We start from the raw sequence: 24,610 nt of genomic DNA on the forward strand, positions 1-24,610 counted from the left end.
AGCAGTTCAGTCATTCAGACTAATGAGATAAGGAAACTCTTTCTTCTATATTAAAATTGTCAATAGTTTGGGAATTGGTTTCTATCAGAGAAGTGCTTATCTAAACCCAATATAATTTTTAGAACGTATCCACTAATCATCTTCATTTTTGTAAAACACATTTATGTTTATCAAAAAAAAAAAAAAAAGTCTTGGCCCTTGGGAAAGTCATGGTTGAAGCCTGAAGTACATGAAATGGATGTTCGTTGATATAAACAAAACTAGAACCAAATGTCACTAAATTCTTTCCTTACTATAAGCATATGCGATTTATAAGATCACATGATTTAGAACTATAAGGCACTTGACACATTACCTGTTCCAAAAACTTCTTTTGAGAAATGAGAAAATGAAAATCCAGAGATATTAAGGGATAGGTATAGGATTCAAACTGATTTCATCAATGTCTTTGAAGATGGCATCCTCCCCCTCTTTTCCAACATACAGGCACGTGCGCGCGCGTGCTCGCGTGCACACACACACACACACACACACACACACACACAAATAGCTTTCCCATATCATATGCTTAGAATATAGGGATACAGATTTAAAATTAGAAAGTGCCATAGAGATCATTTAGACCAACTTCTTAATTTTATAGTAGAGGAAATTGAACCTAGAGGGGTTAAGTCCCTTAAGAAAGGTTACACAAATGGCAAAATAATAATAATAATAATAATAATAATAATAATAATAATACAAACCCAAGAGATAGTTATCAATCACTGCAGTTAAAAAAAAAAAAAACAGAATTAGCACTTGGTGACCATCTACTGTCAACAGCTGATGAGCTCCAAATAAGCCTTAAATTGGGTTAGAGGTTTATATTACTTTGCTGACTAAAAATTATATTACTGTAAAGCATACAGGCAATGAAAGGAGCAGATGGGCAATATCTAGCAAAATTTTCCTTCCAGACATTTCCCATATGTTTCCCTCTCCGTGTTTCCACTTCAAAATGTTTGTGGTGTTCTAGAGGTTAATTTAGTGTCATAAAAATTAGTATTCCTTTTTGTAATGGTCAGACAGAACAAACAAGAGATGGGCTTTTTAAATTATAATATGACAGGTATTTTTAAATAGCTTTGAATTTTTTTTAATGCTGTTTCTATAGTCTGAGTACTTGTTTTACTTCAAAACTTTGAGATTTTTCCTAAGCTAATTTCTAAATCATATGGTATGCATCAAAACATGTTGTACATAAATATGATATTTACTGAACCTACTTACATAGGAAATGACTGATTATTAACGATGGTAATCACAGACAAATTAATTGTGCAGTAAAAGCAAAATTTTAAAATACCATATTATTAACATTGGTATCATCATGATAAAAAAATTAAATGAAAAAATATAGCATGCAAATAAAATAGCACTAACCTGTCCCATTTAAGCAAATTATTGCTTCCAAATAATTGGAAATGGATACAATAAGACATTAAAGACTACTGATCTTTCCTGAGAATGTTCAACCTATATAAACAAGTCATAATAATAAATAAACTATCAGAGCTTAGAAGCAATCTAATCTGACCACTTAACCCTCTTGCCAAATGATGAGACTGGGCAGTAAACAATTTAAATTTAAAATAAACACTCATTTGTAAAATCTTATAGTTGAGATGGTAGAAGAGTATTGACAGTGGCACTTAAGAAAACAGGAATAAACAGTGGAAGAGAAATTAATATAATCAAAAATTTGGATGAAATTAGTAATATGATAAATTGATTAAATCTATCACTTTCTCTAACAAGGTTCTTCCTCACTTCATTAGTGGCAATGGAGTTCTTACATCTAGATTCTAACATGAATTTCATTAATATGTTGGACAGGAAAATGGAAATGACATTTTCAAAAACAAAGCTGGGAGGAGCAGCTGAACTAAACTAAGTATTTTAAAAACAAAGCTCATTATGGAGATAACACAATTTTGAAATTAGTTTACATTTCATAAATAATAATAATCTGAAAAAAGTCAATTCAAATGCTAAAACAATAATATAATAAAACTAAAAATAATAAATAAAACAATAAAATAAAATAAAAGTGATTATAATTATTTAGAAATACAACTAAGAAAATATTAATAACTTCAAAACAATTCTTCTAATTTTGAATCTCTACAAAATCTCTGAGAAAATTCTACACACATATTTGGGACACTATCAATAAAGGCATGTGAAGAGAATAGATTATCTTCTACAGTAGATTTATATATTCACACAAATGATTGAAAGATACAAAGAAACAATTTCAAACTGTCCTTATTGTATTTCAAATTTAATGAAAGCATTTGATCTAATTAAGCAAAATGAGATCTTAAAACTTCTCCCTCCTCAAAATGGTATCTTCCATGTTAAAATCATTTAAAATGTCTTAAACAGAACTTTTTTTTCAACAACACACTCATGAATATTGTATAAGGTATCAAACAAGGAGATATATGGTTACCTCTGCTAGGCAGGATTTTCAGTGCAAAGTCTAAAAATATAGGGGTTTTGTTTTGTTTTGTTTAGAAATGCTTAGGTCTGCCAGATACTCCCTTTTCTGAATGACATTAGATGTGTCATAGGATATTGGAGCATCTCCCTAGAAAATGTTTTCAAAATATTTTGATCTGATCATCCAAAAGGGGGAAGTAAGTTAAAAGTCTATTTTAGAAATGTGTTGGGGTTTTTTCCTTTGTGGCCATAAACTAGTTGTTTCATCTCCTTTAGCCTCGGTTTCCGGGGTAATACTACAGATTCCCTTCCAGCTAAAAGTCTGTGATCCTTTGATTTGTTCATTCTTTATATTCTTACTCAATTGTCTTTATATTCTAACTTCTAAAAAGTTCTTAAAAAAAAAACTTTTTTAAGGTTTTTGAAAAGAGAAAGGGGGTGCAGATTAGAGACAGTGGGCCATCTGAAATCTCTCAACATTGTTTGCCAAGCAATTTTAAAATAATGTCTCAAATAAACTTTTGGAATGGCAGAGCCACCAAAGATCAAGGTGAAACATGTTTCCAGACTAAGAAAACTTAGGAAGTTCACAGCAAAAGTCTATGGCATCTGAGTAGAGAGCTGTCTGGAGATTCTTACATGGAAGCAGCAGCAGCAGAAGAAGCAGATTTGGGAGTTCTCAATCTAGAGACAATAAGGATGCCAAACAATTGATCAGAAAGAGAATACAGAGGACATCTTCTTGGTAATACTTTGTAACTCTATTCCCTATATACAATTCTGGATCAAAGTTTGAGGACTTGGAGAATTGCTGAGAATGTAACAGTTCCAGTGCCAAAAGGAGTGCTAGCACTTGCAGTGGCAGGGAAAGAGAGTTAGTGGCAATAGTTCAAGGCCAAAATGAGGGATAGTGTCTGTGGCTTCAAGATACCAGAGACCTTTCTTAATAATGGCCAGAGTACAGACCAGGAACATGTGTCTCCCAGGATCATAGCATCTGAGCAGCACCAAAAACTTTCAGACACTGAGAAGTAGCTCTGAAAATAGCAACATGCAAAAGTCTGAAGCTTGCAACAGTGCCTCCCCATACCCAACTTTGACAAAGTTCAAAGTCAAGAAATAGGTTTGAAAATGAGAAAATATTGCCCCCCCCAAGAAAAAGGGAGAACTTGACCATAAAGTTGTTTTTTTTTACAGTGATAGAGAAGATCAAAACATAAACCTGGGAGAAAACAACAACATGAAGTAGTTATTAACAAAGCCTAAAAGAAAAATGCTAATTGGATCCAAGCCAAATAAGAATTTCTGGAAGAATTAAGGAACTCTTTAACTAAGAGTTTAATTAACTCTACAATTGGCTAATATACAAGGATGGTAGAAGAAAATTTAGGGAAAGAAATGAGAATAATGCAAAAATTATGAAATGAAAATTAATAGTAAAAGAGTCACAAAATACTGAAGAAAATGCTACTCGAAGAAAAAAAGCCTGAGCATTCTACTTCCAAGAACCAAGACGACAGAGTAAGCAGTCAATCACTACAACTCTCCCATGTTCACCTCTGGATAACCATAAAATAGCACCTCAAGACAAATCTTAGAGCAGTGGAATAAGCAAGGAGATAGATTGAAACAATCTTTTAGACCAGGAAAATAGAAAGATTTTCGGAAGGAATCTTTCTCACAAGGGTGGGTATATGTGTAGGAGTGCAGAAAGGAAGCTCCTGAATGAGCCAGCAGCAGCAAGCCTCATTTCAGAAAACTAGTAAGAGATTCCGAATCCACGAGTGGTAGAGCAAGCAAATACCGATACCAGGACATGCCGGGTGCCTGGGCAAAATCAGAAAAGCATGCAAAACCAATTTCTAGGGAATCACCACATGCCCTGGTGGTCATCTCCAGAGTTCAGTTCTCTAGGTAGCTGAGCACAATTGGGCTAATTAGGCATTCTTCAGAGACCAGACTTCCATGACTTACCATGTTCCAAGTAAATCCAGAAACACCCCACTTGGCCTCAGCACATGTCAGACACCATCACTAGGACACTAACAACACCAGTAAGTTGCCAGACCCCTACAACCTCCCACAGTGCCAGTCCCCCCTCCCCCCAATAACACATAAATAATAAGAATCTGAAAAAAGTCAATTCAAATGCTGCCTCGGCCAGCACCAAATAACAAGGTTTTCTGTAGGCCTCAGGGTAACATAACTGCAATACCAGATAAAAATAAAATACCATAGCCACTGGGATAAGAAACCTAAGACAATACTCCTTCTATTGAGGGAGCAGAGCTCAAATTTAAAAGAAAGGAAACAGGCTAAAAAGAAGTAAAAAAAAAAGAAGAGATGAGAAAAAAACAGCAAAAAGTAATCTAACCATAGAAAGCTATTATAATGACAGGGAAAACCAAGTTAAAACTCAGAAGAGGACAATAATGTCAAAACATCCGTGGATAAAATTCCAAATTGAAATGGGAAGTGGGGGGACAGAGCCAAGATGGCAGAGAAGGCACATGCGACTTTCTAAGCTCTTCTCTTACCCTCTTTATCAATATTATATCGAGCCTCAAAAATAGTCTTGACTGCTACAATTCATAAAGATGAAAAGTATAACAACTCACCAGCCGAAGAAAATCTGCAAAAAAGGTTTGTTCTGGTGCTAGGGGGGAGATCAGCATAGATTGGGAGAGAAATTAGCTTCCAAGAAGAGTCTCAAAACCAAAAGTGAGAGCACAGATCTCAGCACAAGCTCACAGCCCCAACCAGCAGTATGGGGCTTTTCCTTGGGGCAGTTGCAAACCTGCAAGGCAGGAGGGCACAGCCCAGGTTAGCCTCTAATCTGCACAGTGGGGGGCTCGGCTTGGGGCCATAGAGTTTTCAGAGGGCCAATTTGCATCAGGTGAAGACGTTGGGGCAGAGTTCCAGTAGAATTGGCAGTCTGAAGTCAACTGCTAATACCCACAGCCCCACAAGAGGCTCTGGCCTGGGGCAGTGACACTTTCACCCCTTTGTCTCTAGCCTAGGGCAATTGCTAACGCACACAGCCCAGCTGGGCACTTTGATAGCTCGGCCAGTGCTGAATCCACCTCCTGTTGGGAGAAGGGAAAACTCTCACTCAGAGGGCACCCATACCTCAGAGCCAGAAACCGGTTTACATCTCTCCTGTTCTAAAGAGGAAGCTGGTAACCCCCTTGCCTAGGAGGCATACCCTAAAGACTTTAAAACATGAATAAAAAGATGAAAAGAACGATTGACAGCTTCTATGCAGAAAAAGAGCAGGTCAGCAAACCTGAAGAGACTAATAGCAAACAGGCACCAGACAATACCTGTCCCTTTCACATGATGCTCTCATAGAAGAGACCATTAAAAGTCTCAAAAGAGAGCTAGAAGATAAATGGGGAAAGGAAAGAGAATTCTTACAAGAGAGCAACAACTTCCTGAAATACGAATTGGAAAAGATAAAAAAATTCCCAGGAAGTGCAAGGAAACAAAATTTGTGAATTTGAAAAAGTAAAAAAATCTCAGGAAAGTAAGAATTGTGAATTGGAAAAAATAAAGAAATCACTAGAAAGTAGGATTTGTGAATTGGAAAAGATAAAGAACTCTCAAGAAAGTGGGATCTGTGAATTGGAAAAAGAAAATAATTCACTAAAAAAAAAAAAAATAGTGAAAAGGAAAAAAATTCCACAGAGCAAAACAATACATTTAAAAACTCAATTGGACATATAGAAAGAAGTAAAAAAAGCTAATGAAGAAAATAATTTTTAAAATTAGAACTGAACAAATAGAAACTAATGATTCATTGAGACAGGAAGAATCAGTCAAGCAAAACCAAAAAATGACAAACTGGAAAAAACCATGAATTATCTACTTGCAAAACGACAGACTTGGAAAATAGATCTAGGAGAGATAATCTGAGGATTATTGGACTTTCTGAAAATGATGATGAAAAAAAGAGCCTAGATACTATTTTACAAGAAATCATCAAAGAGAACTGCCCAGATGTAATAGAATCAGAAAGTAAAATAGGCATTGAAAGAATTCATCAAACACCTTCTGAAAGAGACCCTAAAATAAAAACCCCAAGGAATATCGTGGCCAAATTTCAGAACTATCAGATTAAGGAAAAAATTTTACAAGCAACCAAAAAAAAATAAATAAATAAAACAATTTAAATACCGAGGTGCCACAATAAGGATCACCCAAGCTCTGGCTGCCTCCACGTTAAAGGATCGAAGGGCCTGGAATCTGATATTCCAAAAGGCAAAAGAACTTGGGATGCGGCCAAGAATAAACTACCCAGCTAAGCTGAGCATTTTCTTCCAGGGAAGAAGATGGACATTTCATGAAACAAATGAATTCCATTTGTTTCTAAGGAAAAAACCAGAACTAAACAAAAAATTTGATCTCCAACCATAGAACTTAAGAGATGCAGAAAAGGTAAAAAGAACTTTTGAGAATTGTATTTCTGTTGTGGATATACAAAAAGAATACATGTATAATTTGATTTTACTGATATAACATAAAAAGGGAAGTAGATATGGAAAAGGGATGATGGCAGAATAAGGTGGGAAGGAGGGATAAAAAGAGGGAAACCACATCCCACAAAGAGGCAAAGGAAACTTATCATATTTGAGGGAATTTAGAGAGGGGGAGGAACATTGTGTGAATCTTACTCTCATCAGAGTTGGCTCAAAGAGAAAATAATTGACATTTGTTTTAGAGAAAATTCTCTCTTGCCTCATTAAAAAAAGGTGGAGAGGAAAAGGGAAAAGAAAAAGAGTAATAAGGGAAGGAATGGGCAAATATTCAAAGGGAGGAGGGAGGGATTCTAAAGAGGGTAAGCATTGTGATACAAGTGGGGTACATAAGTTCAAAAAGGGGAAAGAGGGTTGGGGAGGCAAGAAAAAGTAAAGTATAATCTGGGGTTATTAGGATGGCAGGAAATACAGATTTAATAATTCTAACCATAAATGTGAATGGGATGAACTCCCCCATAAAGAGGAGGCAGCAGACTGGATCAAAAGTCAGAACCCTACAATATGTTGTTTATAAGAAACACATTTAAAGCAAGGAGATACATATAGAGTAAAGGTAAAAGGCTGGAGCAAAATCTATTATGCTTCAGGTGAAGTCAAAAAAGCAGGGATCCTTAGTAGCCATCCTTATCTCAGATCAAGCAAAAGCAAAAATTGATCTAATTAAAAGAGATAAGGAAGGAAACTACATCCTGCTAAAGGGTAGCATAAACAACAAAGCAATATCAATATTAAACATATATGTGCACCAAGTGGTATGGCATCCAACTTCCTAAAGGAGAAGTTAAGAGAGTTGCAAGAAGAAATAGACAACAAAACTGTAATAGTGGGAGATCTCAACCTTGCACTCTCAGAATTAGACAAATCAAACCACAAAACAAATAAGAAAGAAATTAAGGAAGTAAATAGAATATTAGAAAAATTAGGTATGTTAGATCTTTGGAGAAAATTGAATGGAGATAGAAAGGAATATACTTTCTTCTCAGCAGTTCATGGAACCTATTCAAAAAATTGACCATATTAGGACATAAAGACCTCAAAATTAAATGCAAGAAAGCAGAAATAGTAAATGCTTTCTTTTCAAATCATGATGCAATAAAAACTACATTCAACAAAAAGTTAGGGGTAAATAGACCAAAAAATAATTTGAAAACTAAACAATCTCATCTTAAAGAATGATTGGGTGAAGCAGCAAATTATAGACACAATTAATAATTTCACTCAAGATAATGACAATGATGAGACGCCATACCAAAATTTGTGGGATGCAGCCAAAGCGGTAATAAGAGGGAATTTTATATCCTTAGAGGCTTACTTGAATAAAACAGAGAAAGAAAAGATTAATGAATTGGGCTTGCAACTAAAAAAGCTAAAAAAAAGACCAAATTAAAAACCCCCAATCAAATACTAAATTTGAAATTCTAAATTTAAAAGGAGAAATTAAAAATATTGAAAGTAAAAAAAAAAAAACTATTGAACTAATTAATAAAATTAAGAGTTGGTTCTATGAAAAGCCAATAAAATAGATAAGCCTTTGGTAAATCTGATTAGAAAAGGAGGGAGGAAATGAAATTAGTAGTCTTAAAAATGAAAAGGGAGAACTTTCCACCAATGAAGAGGAAATTAGAGAAATAATAAGGAGTTATTTTGCTCAACTTTATGCCAATAAATTTGATAACCTAAGTGAAATGGATGACTATCTCCAAAAATATAGACTTCCACACTATACAGAGGAGGAAGTAAATTGTTTGAATAGTCCCATTTCAGAAAAGAAATAGAACAGGCAATTAAACAACTCCCTAAGAAAAATCCAGGACCAGATGGATTTATATGTGAATTTTACCAAACGTAAAGAACAATTGGCCCCAACTGCTATATAAATTATTTCATAAAATAGGGAATGAAGGAGTCCTACCAAATTCCTTCTATGACACAGACATGGTAATCTGATACCTAAACCAGGTAGGCTGAAAACAGAGAAAGAAAATTATAGACCAATCTCCTAATCGAATATTGATGCTAAAATCTTAAATAAGATATTAGCAAAAGACTACAGAAAATCATCTCCAAGATAATACACTATGATCAAGTAGGATTTATACCAGGAATGCAGGGCTGGTTCAATTAGGAAAACTATCAATATAATTGGCCATAGTTATCAACCAAATGAACAAAACCATATGATCATCCTCAATAGATGCAGAAAAGCATTTGATAAAATCCAACATCCATTCCTATTAAAAACACTTGAGAGTATAGGAATAAATGGACTTTTCCTTAAAATAATCAGCAGCATCTATAAGTAAGCATCATATGTAATGGAGACAAACTGCAACCATTCCCAATAAGATCTGGAGTGAAACAAGGTTACCCACTGTCACCATTACTATTTAATATTGTATTAGAAACGCTAGCTTTGGCAATAAGAGCTGAGAAAGAGATTAAAGGAATATGAATAGGCAATGAGGAAATCAAATTATCACTCTTTGCCAATGACATGATGGTATATTTAGAGAACCCCAGAGATTCTACTAAAAGTTATTAGAAATAATCCACAACTTTAGCAAAGTTGCTGGTTATAAATAAACCCACATAAGTCATCAGCATTCTTATATATCACTAACAAAATCCAACAGTCAGAGTTACAAAGAGAAATTCCATTTAAAGTAACTACTGATAATATAAAATATTTAGGAATCTATCTGCCAAAGGAAAATCAGAAACTTTATGAGCAAAATTACAGACCACTTTTCACACAAATTAAGTCTGATCTAACCAATTGGAAAAATATTAAATGCTCTTGGATAGGGCGAGCAAATATAATAAAGATGACAATATTACCTAAACTAATCTTTTTATTTAGCGCTATGCCAATCAGACTCCCAAAAAACTATTTTAATGACCTAGAAAAAATGACAACAAAATTCATATGGAAAAACAAAAGGTCAAGAATTTCAAGGGAATTAATGAAAAAAAAATCAAATGAAGGTGACTTAGCTGTACCAGATCTAAAATTATATTATAGAGCAGCAGTTACCAAAACCATTTGCTATTGGCTAAGGAATAGATTAGTTGATCAATGGAATAGGTTAGGTTCAAGGGACAAAATAGTCAACAACTATAGCAACCTAGTCTTTGACAAACCCAAAGACCCCAGCTTTTGGGATAAGAACTTACTGTTTGATAAAAATTGCTGGGAAAATTGAAAACTAATATGGCAGAAACTAGGCATTGATCCACACTTAACACCGTACACCAAAATAAGGTCAAAATGCGTTCATGACCTAGGCATAAAGAATGAAATTATTAATAAATTAGAGAAACATAGGATAGTTTACCTCTCAGACCTGTGGAAGGGGAAGGACTTTATGACCAAAGAAAAACTAGAGATCATTACTGATCACAAAACAGAAAATTTCGATTATACCAAACTGAAAAGTTTTTGTACAAACAAAACTAATGCAGACAAGATTAGAAGGGAATCAATAAACCGGGAAAATATTTTTATAGTCAAAGGTTCTGATAAAGGCCTCATTTCCAAAATATATAGAAAATTAACTCTAATTTATAAAAAATCAAGCCATTTTCCAATTGAAAAATGGTCAAAGGATATGAACAGACAATTCTCAGATGAAGAAATTGAAACTATTTCTAGTCATATGAAAAGATGCTCCAAGTCATTATTAATCAGAGAAATGCAAATTAAGACAACTCTAAGATACCACTACACACCGGTCAGATTGGCTAAGATGACAGGAAAAAATAATGATGATTGTTGGAGGGGATGTGGGAAAACTGGGACATTGATGCATTGTTGGTGGAGTTGTGAACGAATCCAACCCATTCTGGAGAGTAGTTTGGAACTATGCTCAAAAAGTTATCAAACTGTGCATACCCTTTGATCCAGCAGTGTTACTACTGGGCTTATATCCCAAAGAGATCATAAAGAAGGGAAAGGGATCTATATGTGCACGAATGTTTGTGGCAGCCCTTTTTGTAGTGGCTAGAAACTGGAAACTGAATGCATGCCCATCGGTTGGAGAATGGTTGAGTAAATTGTGGTATATGAAGGTTATGGAATAGTATTGTTCTGTAAGAAATGACCAACAGGATGATTTCAGAAAGGCCTGGAGAGACTTACACGAACTGATGCTGAGTGAAATGAGCAGGACCAGGAGATCATTATATACTTCAAAAACAATACTACATGATGACCAGTTCTGATGGACCTGGCCATCGTCAGCAATGAGATCAACCAAATCATTTCCAATGGAGCAGTAATGTACTGAACCAGCTACGCCCAGAGAAAGAACTCTAGGTGATGACTAAAAACCATTACATTGAATTCCCAATCCCTATATTTATGCCCAACTGCATTTTTGATTTCCTTCACAAGCTACAATATTTCAATACAAGTACAATATTTCAGAGTCTGATTCTTTTTGTACAGCAAATTAACAGTTTGGTCATGTATACTTATTGTGTATCTAATTTATATTTTAATATATTTAACATCTACTGGTCATCCTGCCATCTGGGGGAAGGGGTGGGGGAGTAAGAGGTGAAAAATTAGAACAAGAGGTTTGGCAATTGTTAATGCTGTAAAGTTACCCATACATACAACCTGTAAATAAAAGGCTATTAAAAAATAATAATAAAAAAAGAAAAAAAGAAAAGAAATGGGAAGTGGTCTCAAACCCAGAAAGAGTTCATGGAAGAGCTAAAAAAAAAAGCTAAAAATCTTAAAAATCACATGAGAAGTAGAAGAAAGATGGGGAAAAGCATAAGATTGATGCAAGAGAATTAGAATAAAAGAGACAACAGTTGGAAAACTGCTTAAAAAGTAGAATTGGCCAAATGGAAAATAAGATACAAAAAAATCTAGTGAGGGAAACAACTCCTTAAAGAATGAAAATGGCCAGATGGAAAGTACAAAACATAATTGAGGAAAACAACATCTTAAAAGTTAGAATTGGGCAAGTAAAGGTTATTTGTGAGACATCAAGAATCAAACAAATTAAAAAAAAATTTAAATGAAAGAACATGTAATACCATATGGGAAAGCAAATGACCTGGAAAACAGATTCAGAAGGTACAATGTCAGAATCATTAGAGGACCTGAACGTCATGAACAAAAAAGAGACCCTGGACAGTATTTTCCAAGAAATTATGAAGAAAAATTGTTATCATGTCTGGAACTAGAGGACAAATAGCAATTGAATGAATCCACTGATCACCTCAAGAAAAAGATCCTAAAAGTAAAACTCCAAGCAATATAATAGCCAAATTTTAAAGCCATCAAATCAAGAAAAAAAAATACTTCATGTGATCAAAAAGAAAACAAAAAAAAATAATTCAAATATTGGGGAACCACAATCAATATTACACAGGATTTAGCAATAGCAACCATATCTACCATAATCGCCAACATAACACATACACACAAAAAGGAAAGTTATAGTGTTCTTTGTTAGTTTTCTGGAGATCTTGGAGCAGTCTTCCTTTCAATAGAGTAATCACTACAAGAATAGCCAGGTGTTAAAATCTAAATTCTTTATTATCTCCTTCACAATGTAGTTTTCTTGCCTGGGCCCCAGGCTAGCTTTCTTGAGGCCTTCTGGAGTCTTGATTTCAGTGGAGAAGCTAAGGAGCAGAGGCCAGCCACCATGAGGCTGATGAAGATGGAACAAATTTCTCTGAGTCCAAGGACTTATGCTTCAGCCTCCAACCATCACAAAGGTGGACGATGGAATGAATGTGTCTCTGGGTCCCTTCTGAGTCTGTGTCTGGCTCTGAGTCCCAGCTTATATGCTCTTCACTGAGTACAAACCAATCATTATATCACTAGGAAACCATTATTTGTTGTAAGATTAAATCAATCATACTGAACTTAGAGAACTATTAAACATTGTGCTAAACTAGATAACCACTGTATCATCAATTCCACTGAATTAACACCTTGTAAGAATCCTTGTTTCAGAGTTCTGGCCCATAACAGAAAGTGATAAATATTGGGGAGGATGTGGAAAAATTGGGACATTAATACACTGTTGGTGGAGTTACAAACTGATCCAAACATTCTGGAAAAGGCATCCCACCTAAATGATTCTAAAACTGTGCATACTTTGTCAACCAGCAGTGCCACTACTGGATCTGTATCCCAAAGAGATCATAAAAAAGGGAAAGGGGCTTATACGTGCAAAAACATTGGCAGCATGTGCCAAAATATTCATGGCAGCCCTGTTTGTAGTGGCTAGAAACTGGAAAATGAATGGATGCCCATCAATTGGAGAATGGTTGGGTAACTTGTGGTATATGAATGTTATGGAATATTATTGTTCTGTAAGAAATGACCAACAGGATGATTTCAGAAAGGCCTGGAGAGACTTACACGAACTGATGCTAAGTGAAATGAGCAGGACCAGGAAATTATATACTTCAGCAATGATACTGTATGAAGATGTATTCTGATGGAAGTGGATTTCTTTGACAAAGAGAATATCTAACTCAGTTTCAATTGATCAGTGATGGACAGAAGTATCTACACCCAAAGAAAGAACACTGGGAAATGAATGTAAACTGTTTGCATTTTTGTTTTTCTTTCCGGGTTATTTTTACCTTCTGAATCCAATTCTTCCTGTGCAACAAGAGAACTGTTTGGTTCTGCACGCATATATTGCATCTAGGTTATACTGTGACATATTGAACATGTATAGGACTGCTTGCCATCTGGGGGAGGGGGTAGAGGGAGGAAGGGGAAAAATCGGAACAGAAGTGAGTGAAAGGGATAATGTTGTAAAAAAAAAAATTACCCTGACATGGGTTCTGTCAATAAAAAGTTATAATTATTAAAAAAAAAAAACAATTTGCAGCAGCCACTTTCATGATGGTAAAATATCGGAAATTGAGATAATGCCCATCAATTGAAGAATGGCTAAACAAGCTCTGCTATATGAAGGTAATGGAATAGTATTGTACAATAAGAACTGGTGAACAGACAGATTTTAGAAAAATCTGGAAAAGACTTGAATGAACTGATGCAGAGTGAAATGAACAGAACCAGGAAAACACTGTCCACAGTATTAGCAATACTAATGTGATGATTAAATATAATTGAACCAAACTCTACTCTGCCTTGCAATGATCCAAGAAAAGTGCAAAGATAAAGAACTTCTGGACTCTGAATGCAGGTTAAATGATTTTCCCCCACTTGCTTTCATCTTTCTTTTTTCCCATTTTGTCTGTTTCTTCTTTCACAGCTGTGACTAATATGGAAATATAATTTTACATAATAGTACATGTATAAACTACACCAAACTGATTACCATCTTCAGAAGAGGGAAAGGGGGGCAGGAAAGGAAGAAGAAAGTTAGAAAATCAAAGGGGTACCTTTAACTACATTTATTATTTTATTTATTTGCAGTTCAAAACAGGAAGATATTAGCTTCTCATTTATTTTTGTTACAAGAATCTTCAGACAGGAACAATTCTTCTTCCAGTCAGTATTATTTGTTTTAAAATTTAAAAGTGCTTTACATATTATTCATGAAGTTTCTTTTGACCAAGAACAGATAGGAAATAAAATCAACCTTTCTCTTATTAGAAAGAGCTTTTTGTACTTGGCAATTCTTTAAATTTTGCTATGTAATAGGGATATTTTTTTAAAGTCACAGACGTATTTGAATAAAAATCTAATTTTGCTTACTAAATGTATCTAATTTGTTCTGTCTCTAAAATTTTCATGTCTTATCAATATTTTTTGTATGTAAACTTTCAAAATGTCATTCAAATTTAGTAGGTTTCATGCTATCTGCACATAAGGCATTTATATAAAACAGACACAGTTCTTCTACATCACTAACAATACTAGGGAATTCCAATGATAAAGGTCTGAATTTTGGCTTTTCACATTATGATTTTGCACTTCAAATAATTAACTCTGTTCACTTTACTATTAGTAATTCCAAATGTTCTAGTGGATTCCTCTTATTATCCATATGTTTAATGCCATCAAAAAAAGAATATTATTTCATCTGGTAAAATTGAGAGAAAAATATTTTAGACAGTATTTAAATTTAATTATTGAAAAGCAATAAATGAATATAACTTTTCCTAAGATATTTCATGTTTTAAAGGAAATATCAGCCTGTTATATTATGCTTTACAATATGAATGATATTTGTTGCAAAATGTAATATAAATGAAATATAAATACTCTACTTTTAATTTTCAAAGATTAACTTTGTTAATCTTTACTCACTGAACATTCAACTAAATAGTATAATGGCACAATCCATTGGTATGTGATGACTCTAAAATTAATGTTAATAAGATTATATGATGATCAATTCTAATTGACATGGCTCTCTTCAACAATGAGATGATTTACACTAGTTCCAATGGTCTTGTGATGAAGAAAGCTATCTCTACCCAGAGAGAGGACTGTGGGAACTGGATGTGGTTCCCAACACAGTATTTTCATTCTTTGTTGTTTGCTTGCATTTTATTTTTTATCATTTTTTCTGCTTTGATTTGATTTTTCTTGTGCAGCAAGATAATTGTATAAATATGTATGTATATATTGGATTTAACATATATTTCTACCATGTTTAATGTATAATGGACTATTTGCCATCTAAGGCAGGGGGTAAAGGAAGCGAGGAATTGGAACACAAGGTTTTGCAAGGGTTAATGTTGAAGAATTATCCTACATATGTTTTGAAAAATAAAAAACTTTAATAAAAAAAAAACAAAATTAATGTTAATGATAGTGGCAGATTGCATTTGCATTGAGATTCAATATATTCTAGCTCATTTGCATATTATATTAGATGGTAGTTAGATGAAGCAGTGAGTTAAGCACTAGACACAAAGATGGGAAAATCTGAATTCCAATCTAGTTTCAGACACATATTAATGATATGACCCTGGACAAGACACTTGAACTCTTTCTCAGTTCTTCATTTACCAAATGGAGGTAGTAACATACCCCTCATATATATTGTGAGGATCAAATGAGATAACATTTATATAGTGTTCTATAAATAATAAAATAGTGTGTATGTATATATATACACATATATATGCATAAAATACATATTATTATGAGTTATTCTGTATTCATAGTCATTTGGAATGAATTCCCTGTGTTAATTTTATTTTGATGATGTTCATTTGAACTTTTTCATTTAAATATGTATATATATATATATATATATATACTTACATATACACATTTTATATATATGTATATATAAATATACATTACATATGTGCATATATGTAAATATATGTGCATATATATCTCAAATATTCACCATGCAGAGTGTGAACAATCTTGTCTGGATGATCTCTAATATTCTTTTTAACTATTAACATTTCATGCCTTTATTTTAATATTTTGTAAGTATGATTGAATATAATGAAACATTTTCAATTGTTTTTATTGACAGATAAGCATTTAATAATGCAATTTAAAAGATATGATCTTTAAAAAGTCTTGGAGCTCTTAAATTCTCTGATTTTATGATTATATAATATCCATAGCACTGAAGAATATAAGTAATGAAGTTATTCATAGTTGCTTAAATGCTGATTCAAATCTTAGATATTGAGTAAGCTGATGAGAAAACACCATATCCTCTACACCCATAAAAATTTTTTTTTTTGTCAAAAAAGTTTTTAAAAGACAAAAAGTCATTTCACAAGAAATTCTGGCCACTCTAAAGCTCTTCTGTCTTCATGCATTATTTCTCTTTATTCTCTTTTGGAGTCTAAACCACTAGAAGAAATAGTTGTGTAATAAAATATTACTTCCTTCCCCTACAAATAGACAGTGTATTAAACCATTATTTCCAAGACACTAAATCCATTTGTTGAATCCAGGAAATTCCCTTCAAATAAAACTCATGAATATAATATGCATTGTTAATTGCTTTTTTAAAATTAAAAAAAAACCTTAAAAAAAAATCCCTACCAGTACCATCACTACTTCCTTATTGTAGATGTGGCTAACAGTTGTATTTTTCATGTATAGAGGATTAAAAAATTAATTACTATTGTGTAATTAATCTAACAGTAGAACTAAGGTAAATCCTTTTCTCTCTTCTGGGTCTCAGGTTCCTTCTTTGCAAAATGAAAGGATAAAGATAGCTTATATCCAAGGTACCCTGTAGCTTTAATATTGTGATTCTATGATTCACCTTCCTCCTGCATTGATGACTCTTAGTTGCTATTACCCCATCTCCAAAGTAAGTAAGTTATATGTGACTATTTCTGTTCTATCTTCCTCAAACTATATCTGTCTTGGAGAAATATTTTTGAAGGAATTAATACCTTGATTTATATATATATATATATATATATATATATATATATATATACATAGTGTGTATATGTATGTACATACACACATATAACAACACATACATGGTATACACACAACAACAACATTATGTTTATTCACAGAAGTCAGTCAATCAATAAACAGTTATTAAGCACCTACTATGTGCCAGGCACTGTGGTTAATACCAGAAATCCAAAGAAAGGGGGGAAAGCAGAGACACTAGCATTAAGGGAGGTATGAGAATGATCCTTTTAGTTAAACTTGAAGGAAGTCAGGGAAGGAAAGAGATCAAGTAAGGAAGGAAAGAATTCCAGGCATGGAAAAAACCAAAAAAAAAAAAAAAAAAAAAGTAGAGTAGAGAGTGCAGTGTCTTGAGCAAGAAACATTAAGGGGGGTAATCACATCAGTCAGTCACATTGGATGGTAGAATACTAGTTAGGAATAAGAAGAATGGAAAGGTAAGAGGATACATTGTTCAAAAGGATAACAAACACTAAACACTAGATTTTATATTAATACTGAAGGTGATAGGGAGCTACTGGAATTTAATAAATAGTGTAAGAGTTGACTTAATCAGACCTCTCCTTTAGAAAGATAACTTTGTCAACTTCAGTGTCACCTTTACAATCCAATTTGCCAGTATCAACGAGACTGTAGACTATAGTCCCAGAAGATGCAAAAAAAAAAAAAAAAAAGACAAAAAAAAAAAAACATGATTCAAGAATAGGTACCACAAATACTGTTCATCTCAAGAATATATACTTTGTCACACACAGATGTCTCATACATGTCAAAGAGCCCCCAAAAAATCAAACATTTCTTTTGGACAACTACGACATGCTTATGGAAATGTGGGGTAAAGGATATTTTTCACAAAAAGTGAGAGATTAAACTCTAAAAACTCTTCTACCAAGTTTTCCAATAGCAAAGATTCCAGTGTTCTCAAAGTGTGAAATGGGATATGAAGAATACAGTTTTTTTTTTTTTTTTTTCATTTAATAGCCTTTTATTTACAGGATATATGCATGGGTAACTTTACAGCATTAACAATCGCCAAACCTCTTGTTCCAATTGTTCACCTCTTACCCCCCCACCCCCTCCCCTAAATGGCAGGATGACCAGTAGATGTTAAATATATTAAAATATAAATTAGATACACAATAAGTATACATGACTAAAACGTTATTTTGCTGTACAAAAGAATCAGACTCTGAAATATTGTACAATTAGCTTGTGAAGGAAATCAAAAATGCAGGTGTGCATAAATATAGGGATTGGGAATTCAATGTAATGGTTTTTAGTCATCTCCCAGAGTTCTTTTTCTGGGCATAGCTGGTTCAGTTCATTTCTGCTCCATTGGAAATGATTTGGTTGATCTCATTGCTGAGGATGGCCAGGTCCATCAGAACTGGTCATCATATAGTATTGTTTTTGAAGTATATAATGATCTCCTGGTCCTGCTCATTTCACTCAGCATCAGTTCGTGTAAGTCTCTCCAGGCCTTTCTGAAATCATCCTGTTGGTCATTTCTTACAGAACAATAGTATTCCATAACATTCATATACCACAATTTACTCAACCATTCTCCAACTGATGGACATCCATTCAGTTTCCAATTTTTAGCCACTACAAAAAGGGCTGCCACAAACATTCATGCACATACAGGTCCCTTTCCCTTCTTTATAATCTCTTTGGGATATAATCCCAGTAGTAACACTGCTGGATCAAAGGGTATGCACAGTTTGATAACTTTTTGAGCATAGTTCCAAACTACTCTCCAAAATGGTTGGATTTATTCACAACTCCACCAACAATGCATCAATGTCCCAATTTTCCCGCATCCCCTCCAACAATCATCATTATTTTTTCCTGTCATCTTAGCCAATCTGACAGGTGTGTAGTGGTATCTTAGAGTTGTCTTAATTTGCATTTCTCTGATTAATAATGACTTGGAGCATCTTTTCATATGACTAGAAATAGTTTCAATTTCTTCATCTAAGAATTGTCTGTTCATCTCCTTTGACCATTTTTCAATTGGAGAATGGCTTGATTTTTTATAAATTAGAGTTAATTTTCTATATATTTTGGAAATGAGGCCTTTATCAGAACCTTTGACTGTAAAAATATTTTCCCAGTTTATTGCTTCCCTTCTAATCTTCTCTGCATTAGTTTTGTTTGTACAAAAACTTTTCAGTTTGGTATAATCGAAATTTTCTATTTTGTGATCAGTAATGATCTCTAGTTCTTCTTTGGTCATAAAGACCTTCCCCTTCCACAGGTCTGAGAGGTAAACTATCCTCTGTTCCTCTATTTTATTAATAATTTCATTCTTTATGCCTAGGTCATGAACCCATTTTGACCGTATTTTGGTGTACGGTGTTAAGTATGGATCAATGCCTAGTTTTTGCCATATTAGTTTCCAATTTTCCCAGCAATTTTTATCAAACAGTAAGTTCTTATCCCAAAAGCTGGGATCTTTGGGTTTGTCAAAGACTAGGTTGCTATAGTTGTTGACTGTTTTATCCCTTGAACCTAATCTATTCCACTGATCAACTAATCTATTCCTTAGCTAATACCAAATAGTTTTGGTAACTGCTGCTCTATAATATAATTTTAGATCTGGTACAGCTAAGCCACCTTCATTTGATTTTTTTTTCATTAATTCCCTTGAAATTCTTGGCCTTTTGTTTTTCCATATGAATTTTGTTGTTATTTTTTCTAGGTCATTAAAATAGTTTTTTGGGACTCTGATTGGTAAAGCGCTAAATAAATAGATTAGTTTAGGTAATATTGTCATCTTTATTATATTTGCTCGCCCTATCCAAGAGCATTTAATATTTTTCCAATTGGTTAGATCAGACTTAATTTGTGTGAAAATGGTCTGTAATTTTGCTCATAAAGTTTCTGATTTTCCCTTGGCAAATAGATTCCTAAATATTTTATATTATCAGTAGTTACTTTAAATGGAATTTCTCTTTGTAACTCTGACTGTTGGATTTTGTTAGTGATATATAAGAATGCTGATGACTTATGTGGGTTTATTTTATAACCAGCAACTTTGCTAAAGTTGTGGATTATTTCTAATAACTTTTTAGTAGAATCTCTGGGGTTCTCTAAGTATACCATCATGTCATTGGCAAAGAGTGATAATTTGGTTTCCTCATTGCCTATTCTTATTCCTTTAATCTCTTTCTCAGCTCTTATTGCTAAAGCTAGCATTTCTAATACAATATTAAATAGTAACGGTGATAGTGGGCAACCTTGTTTCACTCCAGATCTTATTGGGAATGGTTGCAGTTTGTCTCCATTACATATGATGCTTACTTATAGATGCTGCTGATTATTTTAAGGAAAAGTCCATTTATTCCTATACTCTCAAGTGTTTTTAATAGGAATGGATGTTGGATTTTATCAAATGCTTTTTCTGCATCTATTGAGATAATCATATGGTTTTTGTTCATTTGGTTATTAATATGGCCAATTATATTGATAGTTTTCCTAATATTGAACCAGCCCTGCATTCCTGGTATAAATCCTACTTGATCATAGTGTATTATCTTGGAGATGATTTTCTGTAGTCTTTTGCTAATATCTTATTTAAGATTTTAGCATCAATATTCATTAAGAGATTGGTCTATAATTTTCTTTCTCTGTTTTCAGCCTACCTGGTTTAGGTATCAGTACCATGTCTGTGTCATAGAAGGAATTTGGTAGGACTCTTTCATTCCCTATTTTATCAAATAATTTATATAGCATTGGGGGCAATTGTTCTTTAAATGTTTGGTAAAATTCACATGTAAATCCATCTGGTCCTGGGGATTTTTTCTTAGGGAGTTGTTTAATTGCCTGTTCTATTTCTTTTTCTGAAATGGGACTATTCAAGCAATTTACTTCCTCCTCTGTTAGTGTGGGAAGTGTATATTTTTAGAGGTAGTCATCCATTTCACTTAGGTTATCAAATTTATTGGCATAAAGTTGAGCAAAATAACTCCTTATTATTTCTCTAATTTCCTCTTCATTGGTGGAAAGTTCTCCCTTTTCATTTTTAAGACTACTAATTTCATTTTCCTCCCTCCTTTTTCTAATCAGATTTACCAAAGGCTTATCTAAATACTAAATTGGAAATTCTAAAATTAAAAGGAGAAATTAAAAATATTGAAAGTAAAAAAAACTATTGAACTAATTAATAAAACTAAGAGTTGGTTCTATGAAAAAGCCAATAGAAGAATACAGGTTTCCAATTGTACTCTATTTCAAAACATGCAGCAAAGCTCTAGGTAGACTATAGAAAGTCATTTTGTCTGCTCTGGGACTCAGGCTCAATATCTTGTCTCCCAGATTTGTATCAGTGCAGGTAATAAAGAAAGTGATCCTGCTAGAGATAGCTTTCTATTTATTGAACAACTAGATAACAAATAACATTCTGGTACAAGTAGAAGTTGTAATATATATATATATATATATATATATATATATATATATAAACACACACATATATATATATATATATATATATATATATATATATATACTAGGTTGACTGTCTTGCTTAGAGGATTCATTTGGATTTGTGAGGAGTTATTTTTATGATGATTTTTTTGGAAGTGGGGCAGAGAAGTACACTTAGTTTAATAGAATCCCACACTGCCTAATGTTTATTAGGTATATTAGAATGACACTAGGTGAGATGTTATCAGGAGAATCATAATTATTATAAATTACATGGTAAACTAAGTGCTACTCAAAATTTTCACATCATTGAGGTTCATCAGCCAACTTAGAAGTCAGTTGGTAATAAGCATTCATTAATCTCTTATGATAAGCCAGGTACCATACTTACCACTGGAGGTACCAAAAATGAAAAAAAAAAAAATCCTTGATCTCAAGGAACTGACATTATAATGGGGAAGATAACTTGAAAACAACTAGGTGTATGAGCCAATGAAGGTAATCTCAGAAGAAAATCATTGATTTGAAAGGGGACTGGCAAAGGTTTCTTGCGGAATGGGATTTTAGCTAAAACTCAAAATGCAGAGATGAAGAGGAAGAGTATTGTAGGCAGAGGGGATTGTTGTGAAAATGCATGGATTCAAGAAATGGACTAACTTGTGTTATAATCATCTAATATCAGGTCTCTCCAAAGAGTTAAAGTTTGCAACATCCTGATTGTAGTATATGGGCTTTTGTTGCCACAATTAAATAAAAATATTGAACTAGATAGTCTAAGACTTTAGTAAATTCTAAAATTCTATTTCCCCCATATCCTTCTGAATGAGAAAGGCTAGGACATCTCAATTAATTTTTGACTCATTATTTTAATGGTGCAAGGAATTCATTCTAGTAGAAGTTTAATAAATGTTTATTCCCTGACTGATTCTGCCAATGCAAAAAGGCAAGTAGTCTTCAATTTTTCATCTTAAGAATTACCTATAGCATTCAGCAGCACTGAGAGATTAAATGACTTTATCAAGAGTACTTAGCCATTTTATGGCAGAGGTAGGAAATGAACCCAGGACTTCCTGACCTCAAGGTCAGTCTTTTATCCACTACACTGTGTTAACTGGCAAATCATCTCATGCTTCTAAAATGAAACCTTTTTATTTATAAAAAGACAAACATCTACAAGCAAACCTATTCCTGCTTTAGGAAATTTGTCATTATATCAAAATTTTAAAGAAATTTTCCATGTTACCAATTATTCTGTAACATTTAGTCAAATCTTATTTTCACATATGTGCTCTCACAAGAGATGCAGAATTGCTGATCATTATCTTCTACATAATTATGTTAGTGAAGAAACCATATTAATAACCATTTGGAAACATTTACCTATCAACTCTCATGTACTCATTATTATAAGACTACATAAATGAAAATATCTATTTTATGTTAAATAAAATACTAAAAATATCTAATAAAAGAAAATTCAAGAAATATGACAATGTTGCTAATTATATACATAAATCACTAAAAATTACATTTTAATTTAGAATATGGTAACTGAGAAATGTTTCATTTGAAAGATCATTTTTCAACTGATCATTATGAAGCTATCCTTTTTGTCAGAGTAGTCAATAATGGTCTTACTCTTATTTTAAAACCTGATATAAAAGAGTCTAACTCTTATTCTAACCACTTAATTCTCCAGGGCTGAATCTTACTTTTTTCTATTCTTAGGAACTCCTCTTATTAAAACAAGGATATATACTATCACTTTTCATCTGAACTTTGTCAAAACCAGACAAATCATTCTTACTAAGCTACAGATCATCCAAAACTAAAGGCTCCCAAAGTGATGGCTTCACAAATAATAAAGTCATAAAGTGGTAGGCATTTTTGGAGAAAGAAAAATAAAAGAAATATTACTTCAATTTGGAAATATTCCGGATCACTGGCCTTTCATTAAGAGACTGAAACATATTTCAATAATTATTGCACTTAAAATGTTGCTTGGTAGTGAGAAGAGACTACATCCTCATGCACTCCAGAAAACTTGGACTAACTAGATCCATAGTAATAGAAGTCCAGAAAGGCTTAATTTTATCAAAACCATTTCCATTTAAACTATCAGTGACATAGCACATGAAAATAACGCTAATATTGTGAAAGCATATATACTGACCCACCAAAACTATATAAACTGCCTGGACAAACAGACAAAGAAAGATTCTTCCTAAATTCTTTTTATGACACAAATATAGTTCTGATACCAAAGTCAAAAAGAATGAAAACAGAACAAGAAAACTATAGATCACTTTCCCTTATAAATATTGACATAAAATTTTAAAATAAAACATTAGCAAAAATATTATAGCAATAGATCACAAAAGCCATACACTATGACCAGGTGAGATTTTTTTTTACTAGGAATTCAGAAGTGGCTTAATGTTAGGAAAACTACTAGTTACTTGACCTTAATGATAAGAAAAAAATATATGACTATCTCAGTAGATGCATAAAAACTTGATGACATAATACAACACTTAATCCTATTACACTATTAGAAAGCATAAAAATAAATGGAACTTTACTTGCAATGATAAGTAGTAGTTATCTAAAACAACAGTATTATCTATAAAGGAGATAAGATAGAAACCGTCCCAATAAGATCAGAGGAAGGAAGTGGCAGAACCAAGATCACAGAGAAAAGACAGGAAGTCATCCAACCTTTCCCCTAAACCACTCCAAATTGCTTTAAATAATGACTCTAAACAAATTTTAGAGCATTAGAATACCCCCCCCC

This window comes from Sarcophilus harrisii, chromosome 4 (genome assembly GCF_902635505.1).
Source record: "Sarcophilus harrisii chromosome 4, mSarHar1.11, whole genome shotgun sequence".
Lineage (NCBI taxonomy): Eukaryota > Metazoa > Chordata > Mammalia > Dasyuromorphia > Dasyuridae > Sarcophilus > Sarcophilus harrisii.